The sequence below is a fragment of the Spermophilus citellus genome (assembly GCF_964194105.1).
Source record: "Spermophilus citellus genome assembly, chromosome: 1".
Taxonomy (NCBI): Eukaryota; Metazoa; Chordata; class Mammalia; order Rodentia; family Sciuridae; genus Spermophilus; species Spermophilus citellus.
Window position 1 is genome coordinate 114,542,408 of NC_138182.1, and position 7,829 is coordinate 114,550,236.

Consider the following 7,829-nt stretch of genomic DNA (forward strand, 5'->3'; position numbering starts at 1 on the left):
TCCCCAACTGTATCATCCCACCTGCACCATCCCACCTGCACCATCCTATCTGCACCATCCCCACCTGCACCACAACACCTGCACCATCACCACCTGCACCATTCCACCTGCACCATCTTCACCTGCACCACCCCACCTGCATTACCCCACGCACCATCTTCACCTGCACCATCCTCACCTGCACCATCCCCACCTGCACCACCCCACCTGCACCATCCCCACCTGCACCATCCCACCTGCACCACCCCATATGCATCATCCCCACCTGCACCATCACACCTGCACCATCCCCACCTGCACCACCCCACCTGCACCATCACCACCTGCACCATTCCACATGCACCACTCCCACTTTCACCATCCCGTCTGCACCATTCCACCTGCACCACCCATCTGCACCATCCCCACCTTCACCATCCCCACCTCCTCCATCCCACCTGTACCACCTCACCTGCATCATCTTCACCTGCACCACCCTCACACATCATTCTACCTGCTCCATCCCACCTGCACCACCCTACCTGCACCATCTCACCTGCACTATCTTCACCTGCACCATCCCCAGCTGTGGCTTCCTCACTTGCAGTTTCCCCACAACAGTGTGCCTACAGTAGATGAGAAGCAAGCTTTCATTATATGATAAGAAGCAATCAGATCGGGCTTGATGAGCTGTGCCTGGGGCAGCTGCTTGATGGCCAGAGGTGCCCAGTCCTCTGACAGGTAGGCAGCTTGGGACGGGAGGACTGTAGGCCCATGTCTGGGGTGTCCAGGAGTCTGACTTGGCCACCTCCTGCACACCATGGAGGCTGTTCACACATCCTCAGGGGCACCTTAAGTCCTCCTTATCAGGCTGAGCTGACCTGGTCTAGAGACACAGGCCGAATTGTCCCCCCTGGTTGGTGCTGCCTGAGTGGAGAAGACCAGCAGCAGCCTGAAGACCCTTGTCTTCCAGCTGGGCTGGCTCAGCGTTACAGCCTGGCTTGTTCCTGGCCCTGGGTTCCTCGTTCCTAATGAGACTGGCTGTGGTGCCACAATTCTGAGACAGGGGCCGTTCCTCACAGCCATGCTGCTGTGTGAGGGCTGTCCCTCCTGGGGCAGGTCTGGGGGCAGGACTCTTGGCCCAGGATGTGGCTCTTTGGTGCACATGTCTCCAGGGACCATTTCATAGGTGCCTCAACTCTACCCCAGATCATAGGGCGCTCCCCACAATGGCCCTGCAGTGCAGATTGAGCTGACTGTCCAGCCTGTTGGAGGGCTGGACCTGGGGAAGCAAATCTGCTGGGAACTGGGACTGTGGGAGCCAGCGGAGGTAGAGAGAGAAGAGCAGTGCTGAGCTGGGGGCCTCCCCTGCAAGGCACGCAGGGTGTCCAGGGAGAGAGGCCAGGAACACATAGCTACCCTCTTCCTTACCATGCATGCGCCTAGTGAGTCCCAGGTCCCTTCCAGGGCCCCTAGGAATGTGAGCAGGGGAGGCCAGTGAGGTAGAGTTAGCCTTGGAGTCAGTGGGAGTCATTGAGGGTTATAAAACAGGATGGAGAGAGGTGAGCACGTGGCTCCTGCTAGAGGTGATGAGAATGCTGGTACAGAGGTTAGGGGATATCTGAGGCTGAAGGAATGGAGGCAGGGGACAGAAAGGTAGTAGCCCCCTATTGGGGGCCCAATTCTTGCTCCATCGATGGGAGGCTCCACTGCAGAATCAGATTTTGACGGGTCACAGGTTGAGAACTCAAATTCTATCCCTTGGGCTCTGGGGAGCCATGGAAGGTGCTTGAGCAGAGAAGATACAGGCTCAGGTCTGTGCCCAGCGGAAGGCTGCCTGGACCAGTCTGCTGAAGGCCCTTAATCCAGACTCCAGTGATAATAATGTCTGTTCCAGACTCTACATGTCGATCCGTCTTCCCTGGAGCTCCTGCACTTGGGCCTCTGCAGGCTGCAGTCTGCACTGGGCTGGAGCCAACTTGCTTTGTGAGGGCTGGTATTGCAGGGCAGCAGGGCAGCTTGTGCCAAGCCAGGGACTGAGAGGGGACAGAAGAGGCTGCTGTGATGCCCAGGTTTCTGGGCAGAGTGAGGGAGCCAAGGAGCCTGGGTGGAGGCCCGCTGAGCAGCGCAGCATGCAGAGGCTCTGCTACCGGCCTCCCTACCAAGGGGCAGGTATCTGGAGGCCCCTTCTCCCAGCAGGACCTCCAGCCTCCATCTGCCCAGCATGAAGTTCCCCTGGGCACCCTCTGCACGCAGGCCTTCATTCCTGCTCTCTATCTGCAGATGGCCACTGGGCGAGGGGGCCTGCGTGCAGCGGGGCCTGAGAAAACTTGAGCTTCTCTCTCTCTCTGGGGACTGAATCCCAGCCTTGCTTGTGCTGAGCTTGTACTCTGCCACCCAGCTGCCCCAGCCCAGGGGTCTCCTCAGAAGGGCTCCCCTGCTGTGGGAGCCTCAACTCTTCTAGGAGCTCTCCTGCATCAACCCACAACCCCAGCTGGGCCTGGAGACTGGGGGGTGCCTCCCTCCTACCCTGTGCCTCCTCCCTCCCAGCCAGCCTGTGTTTGGGTGGAGAGTCCTGGTCTTCACACCATAAACACCAATTTGCAGGGCCCTGAGAGCCAAATGACTATTTACCGTGTGCCTAGAAGCTCAAATAAAAAAAGAGAGAGAGAGGGGAAAAGGCAAGAGCCAGGAGCAGGCTCCAAGCTAAACAGCAATTAGCACCTTCTCTAGCCCCTGTCCCAGCTGCGGCCAGGAGGGGCAGGCAGGCAGTGGGCAGCTCCTAGGCTCCCCAGCCACGGCCCTGTCCTGGTATCAGAGGGATGACCTCTCAGAGGATTTCGGAGCCTTGGAGACAGGACCTCGTGTTCGCCTCCTGCTGAAACCCTTCCAGGCAGGCCTGAGGGCAACAAAAAGGATGGGTTCAATTCTCCAAGGAGAGACACTGACCCTTTCCCCAGCCTGGGGTGTTACCCTGGAAGGTCATGCACTTCTCCAGATCACTGGACTCCGGATGGACAGCATGCCAGCCCAGCATGTGGGGCAGTGTGTGTGTTGGGGGGAGGGTATCCAGCCCCTGCTCTGGCCCTGGAGGCCAAGGGCTGCTGGAAGGGAAGCTGCTGCCCCTGAGGGCTCTGACCTCAGTGTCCTGCTCTTGGGTGTCCCTTTGGAGAGGGTTTCTGAAGGAGACTGGGGTATTCTCAAGGGTAGTATCCAGGCAAGAGGTGAGCCTGGGGCCTATTGGGGCAACTGTAGGGGAGAACTGGAGGGAACAAGGGCCCAGCCCAGTCCACCAGCTAGGCTCTGAGCAGGGCCATGTCCCCCAGACCCCCACGCCCCAAGGCAGAGGCATGTCCCCCACATCCCAGGTCCCCAGGGCAGGGCTATGTCCCTCAGATACCAGGGCAGGTCTGTGTCCCTCAGATCCCAGGGCAGGGCTGTGTTCCTCAGGTCCCAGGGCAGGGCTGTGTCCCTTGGGTCCCAGGGAAGAGCTGACTCTCAGACTCCCTGGACATGTGGAAGGTCAGTACTTGTCTGACACTTGCTCCTCGCTCCACTAGGGCAGCTCAAGGAGGGCAAGGACTGTGGGTGGGAGGGCAGGGGCTGTAGCCAGGGCCCTGAACAGAAGGTGGACCATTGACCAGCTGAGCGCTACTTGGCTGACTGGAGGCCTGGGGGCCCCACTCGATGATGCCTGGCTCTGAGCTTGGGCTGCAGTGTAGCCATGAGTATTATCTCAGGTGAAACGCTCTTGACGGGGAAAAGGCATGTGCATTGTCAGGTTAGGCTCCGGAAGTCTCCAGGGAAGCAAGGAGCGAGGCCATTTGCTGGATCCCAGTGGCTGGGCCACCCTTGTCAGGACTGATTTGACCAGACAACCTCTCAGCTATACAGACTGGTAAACTGAGGTGATTAGGTGATGAGAAGGCTGGTACAGAGGTTAGGGGGTATCTGTACAGAAACCTGGGGCTGGTGTTATTACAAAACACCCTGTCCTCAGAGGGGCTGTCCCCGGGGCTGTCACACCCCCAGCTCTCTTCCTTTTGGGGCAACCCAGTTCCCCCCAGTCCTAGCAATAGGCTTCTGGATGATTGCCTCTTCCAGGATGCCTGGGGACTTTCCCTAGTTCTTTCCTGTGCCTCCTGTTCCCAGGCATCTCCTGGAGACTGTGAAAGCTCCCTTGCAGCCTTAGGTGTAGGGCTCCCTATGTCTTGCCCTAGACTTCTCAGCCCACAGGGTCGCCCTGCTGGTCATGGCCTCCAGGTGTGTCTAGGTGGCTGGTCCTTGGCACCTTGTGCCAGGCATGGAGATCCAAGTTTTGCTGGCACCTGCTGCCCTGGGGTCAAAGCCTGGCTGGCTTCAAGTGTTCTGGGAAGGGGGCTTGGCCAGGATAGCAGCCTTCAGGCTTGTCCCCAAAGGAAGGAAACTGAGGCCCTAGGACCTCCCACCTCCCAGAAAGTGGGAGTCCAGGGGAGGGTTGGCAGGGGGTGGGCCCCAGGTGGGGCCGGCCACACCCCCTGAAGGACTTCAAAGCCCCAGAGTGTGAGATCTGCAGGGACTGTGGCAGGGGCCCCTGGTGGGGTGGGGCCCCACAGCCTTTTATATGGTTATTCGTGGGCTGTCTCAACGACCTGTGAACAGGCCCACCAAGCTCATTTCCTCCCTGCCGGGGCGGGGAGGGGGCTATAAACTCCCCAGAGAGGCAGCTTCTGACACCCCGCCTGGCTCTGAGTGGGGCCAGGGGGCTGGGGCTCCTGGGGGGCATGCTGAACTCTTGGCAGGTGAGGGACTCCAGAGTGGCCTCTGATGGCAGCTGGGCCAGCAACACCGTGTGGGAGAATCCTGCAGGCCACTTCCTCTTCCATGAAAGGGAAACTGAGGCCCTGAGCAGAGCTTTCTCAAGGGTTTCTCATTACAACCCCCACATGGGCATTAACTGGGATCTGTCCTGTGGCCCTGTGGGCTGAAGATGCCCAATTCCTTGGCACTCTTCTGGGATCTGCCCCTGTCTACCCCAGGGCCATGGCATTGGGGATGGGAACAGCTGGCCAGGCGTCTCCCTTCTAAAGAGCTTAGACCATCTTCCCAGTGATCTCCCGTGCCCAGCCGGGTCAGGATGCTGCTCAGGGACCTACATCTGAGCATGTGGGCTCTGCTCCTCTGAAAGCTATGTGGGACTCTAGGCATCTCAGCCCCCTGGGAATCTCTGGGCATCTCACCCCTGCGTGACTCCAACTTCTCAGGTATCTGTGGCCTGGTGGCCGTGCCCACACTTTGCCACCTCCTCTGCCCGCCTGCCCAGCCGCCTCCCGGTTGAGTCTGTCTCTTTCATCTGGGATGCCCCTGGCACTGGGCCCCCGGCAGGTGCCAATTAAGGTGGCTCCTGCTCAGGGCCCCAACTCAGAGAAGCTGCACACCTGACAGACTGGCCTAGACCAAGGCTCCCCTCACTGCCCCAGGGACTGACCGTCTTATAGCTATCACCCAGGATGGCTTGACAGGATGAGTGGGCCTGGGATCCCCTGCCCCTCCCATTGATGACTCATTTCCCAGAGGGGAGAATGGGTGCCTGTCCTGCTTTGGCTGGGCTCCACACCCTTAGTCACAGGCTCTCTTTACAGAGCATCTGCTTGCCACCTGTCTGGCCCTGGCTGACCCCTGCTCTACCTGGGCATTCCTCAGTAGCCCTACCTGGTGGTAGGTCAGGACTACTGCACCCCTGCAGCTCCAGAGAGTGGGCTACCTCCTGGAATGTGCCTGGTGAGGGTGCAGCGAGCCCTGAGGCCTGAGGGCAGGAGTCCATGGGTTGGAGAAAACGACATGGGAGCACCTGCCCAGAGGGCACACAGGGCTGAAGCAGGGACTCAAAAGGCGATAGAAGGGGTACTGGTGGTCCAGAGTCTGGGCCTGGGCCCTGCTTCCCCATGGACATGCCAGGCTCTGGCCAGTCAGCCCTTCAGGTACTGCAAGGCACCAGCACAGAATTGTTCCCAAGACCATCCAGCAGCTGTGCCCCCAGCCATCCTCCCCTAAGGTCTGAGAGCTCTAAGGACACTGTGAGGGGACAGTGTGCCTGAGGGTCTGCGTGGCTCTGCGACCTGGCCAGAGTGGGTGTGTGTCTGTGCAGGATGTCTCTGTAGAATCAGAATAAGACCCCAAGACCTTCACCAGTATCCATGCTCAGCAAGTGGTCACCATTCTGTCCTCACCTTGGCTCCCACATATGCCCCTTTTCCCATCCTGACCATGGTACCCACCTCGACTCCCACACACGTCCCATCCTGCCCACATTGTCCCACGATGCCCATCTCTGATCCCACACATGCTTGCCTGTCCCCACCCTGTGTGACGCTGGTGTCCTTGACAAGATGATGTGACCAAGGAGGCCTTGCACATTTAATGTGGTGGGCAGAACTGGCAGAAGTCAGCCGGCCCTGGGCTGTTTTGCACATTGGATCTATGCAAGGACTGCACCGGGGGTTAGAGCAATGCAAGGCATAGATAGATGTTGAGGTGAGTGTGTGTGTTCGGGTACTGGCCCTGTGTCACTGCATCTCAGGTCACCTTCTTTCCCCTAACCCCTCAGACTCCACAGTGCACTCCTTGGAGGGCCTGTGGGCCATATTGGCAGGGTCCGGGCCTTCCTGTGTCCGCTCAAGGGCTTCAGGGGCCTCCTGGGCAGCCCTGCCACAAAGCCAGTAAATGGGTCCTTTGACTCGGAAATGGTACCATGGTACCAGCCCCACAGTGTAGGTGTCATGCTGCCAGCTCCGTGGGGCTCCCTGGAGCAGGTGCATGTGGCAGGTCAACAGCAGCCTTGTCGGCTCTCCTCCAGCCTTCACAGCTTCAGTGCCCAGGGGCCAGCCTCCTCCTGGGGTTATATGTGGTTGGCAGATTGAGAAGTTGTGTTGGGGATGAGCGGGCCTGGTAGGGCCCTGCCAATGACCCAGGCAGCCCCAATTCCCCATGTTGGCCTCCTCCCCCAGGCCAGGCAGCCCACCTCTGCTAAGGGTGGGTGTGTGCTGTGTCCACCCTTCTCCAGGGCTGCCTCGGTCCTCCTACCTCCTTACTCCACATAGCTGTGCTCTCCTTTCTCCCTTGCCCTTGTAGGCCAGATGGGTTTCCCAATTCCAGAGCTCATGGGTGAATTACAGCAATCGGACATCAGGCTGAGAAAGACTGCCAAGGCCTTCTCTAGCCCCCTGGCCCTGTCTTACCATCAGCTTGCAAATGGCCTGTAGGAATGGCTGTGTTGGACATGAGCTTTTGAGAGTGTGGGACCAGGCCTGCTTCCTTCAGCTGCCTCCACCTTCTCAGCTTCCCCTGGAAGACCTCAGCAGGACATCAGGGCAGGACCAGAGGTAGGGTCAGTGAGAAGGGGCAGGCATGAAAGGGCAGAGAAGAGAGCAGAGACCCCGGCAGGGCTTGGACAGGCAGGAGTGTGGTCTTGAGAGGGGCCTCCAGCTTGTTTCTAGGATGCACTTTTATTCTGAGAGAGGTGGGCATAAGCCTGCTCAGCAAGCAGTGGGATGCCTTGCTTGTTCTGGGGACTCTCCCTGCTTGGCTTGGCAGAGGCCCTGGGCTGCCTAGAAAGCAGTACAATTTTGGTCCATAGATTCCCACAGATGGGGTCTGAGATATTCCCGGTTGCCAGCCCCACTCTGGGGTCCTGTGAGTCCTGCAGGATCCAACTGACTCCACTCAGAAGCCAACAGCAGACAGGCTGCTACCTCCAAACCTAGAAGACTTGGAACATACAGGGTGATGCTGGGATGCTGGACACGTGAACATGGACGTATGTGGAGGTGACCTGATCCCTGTCTCCTCTACAACACTGACTTGCATGAAGT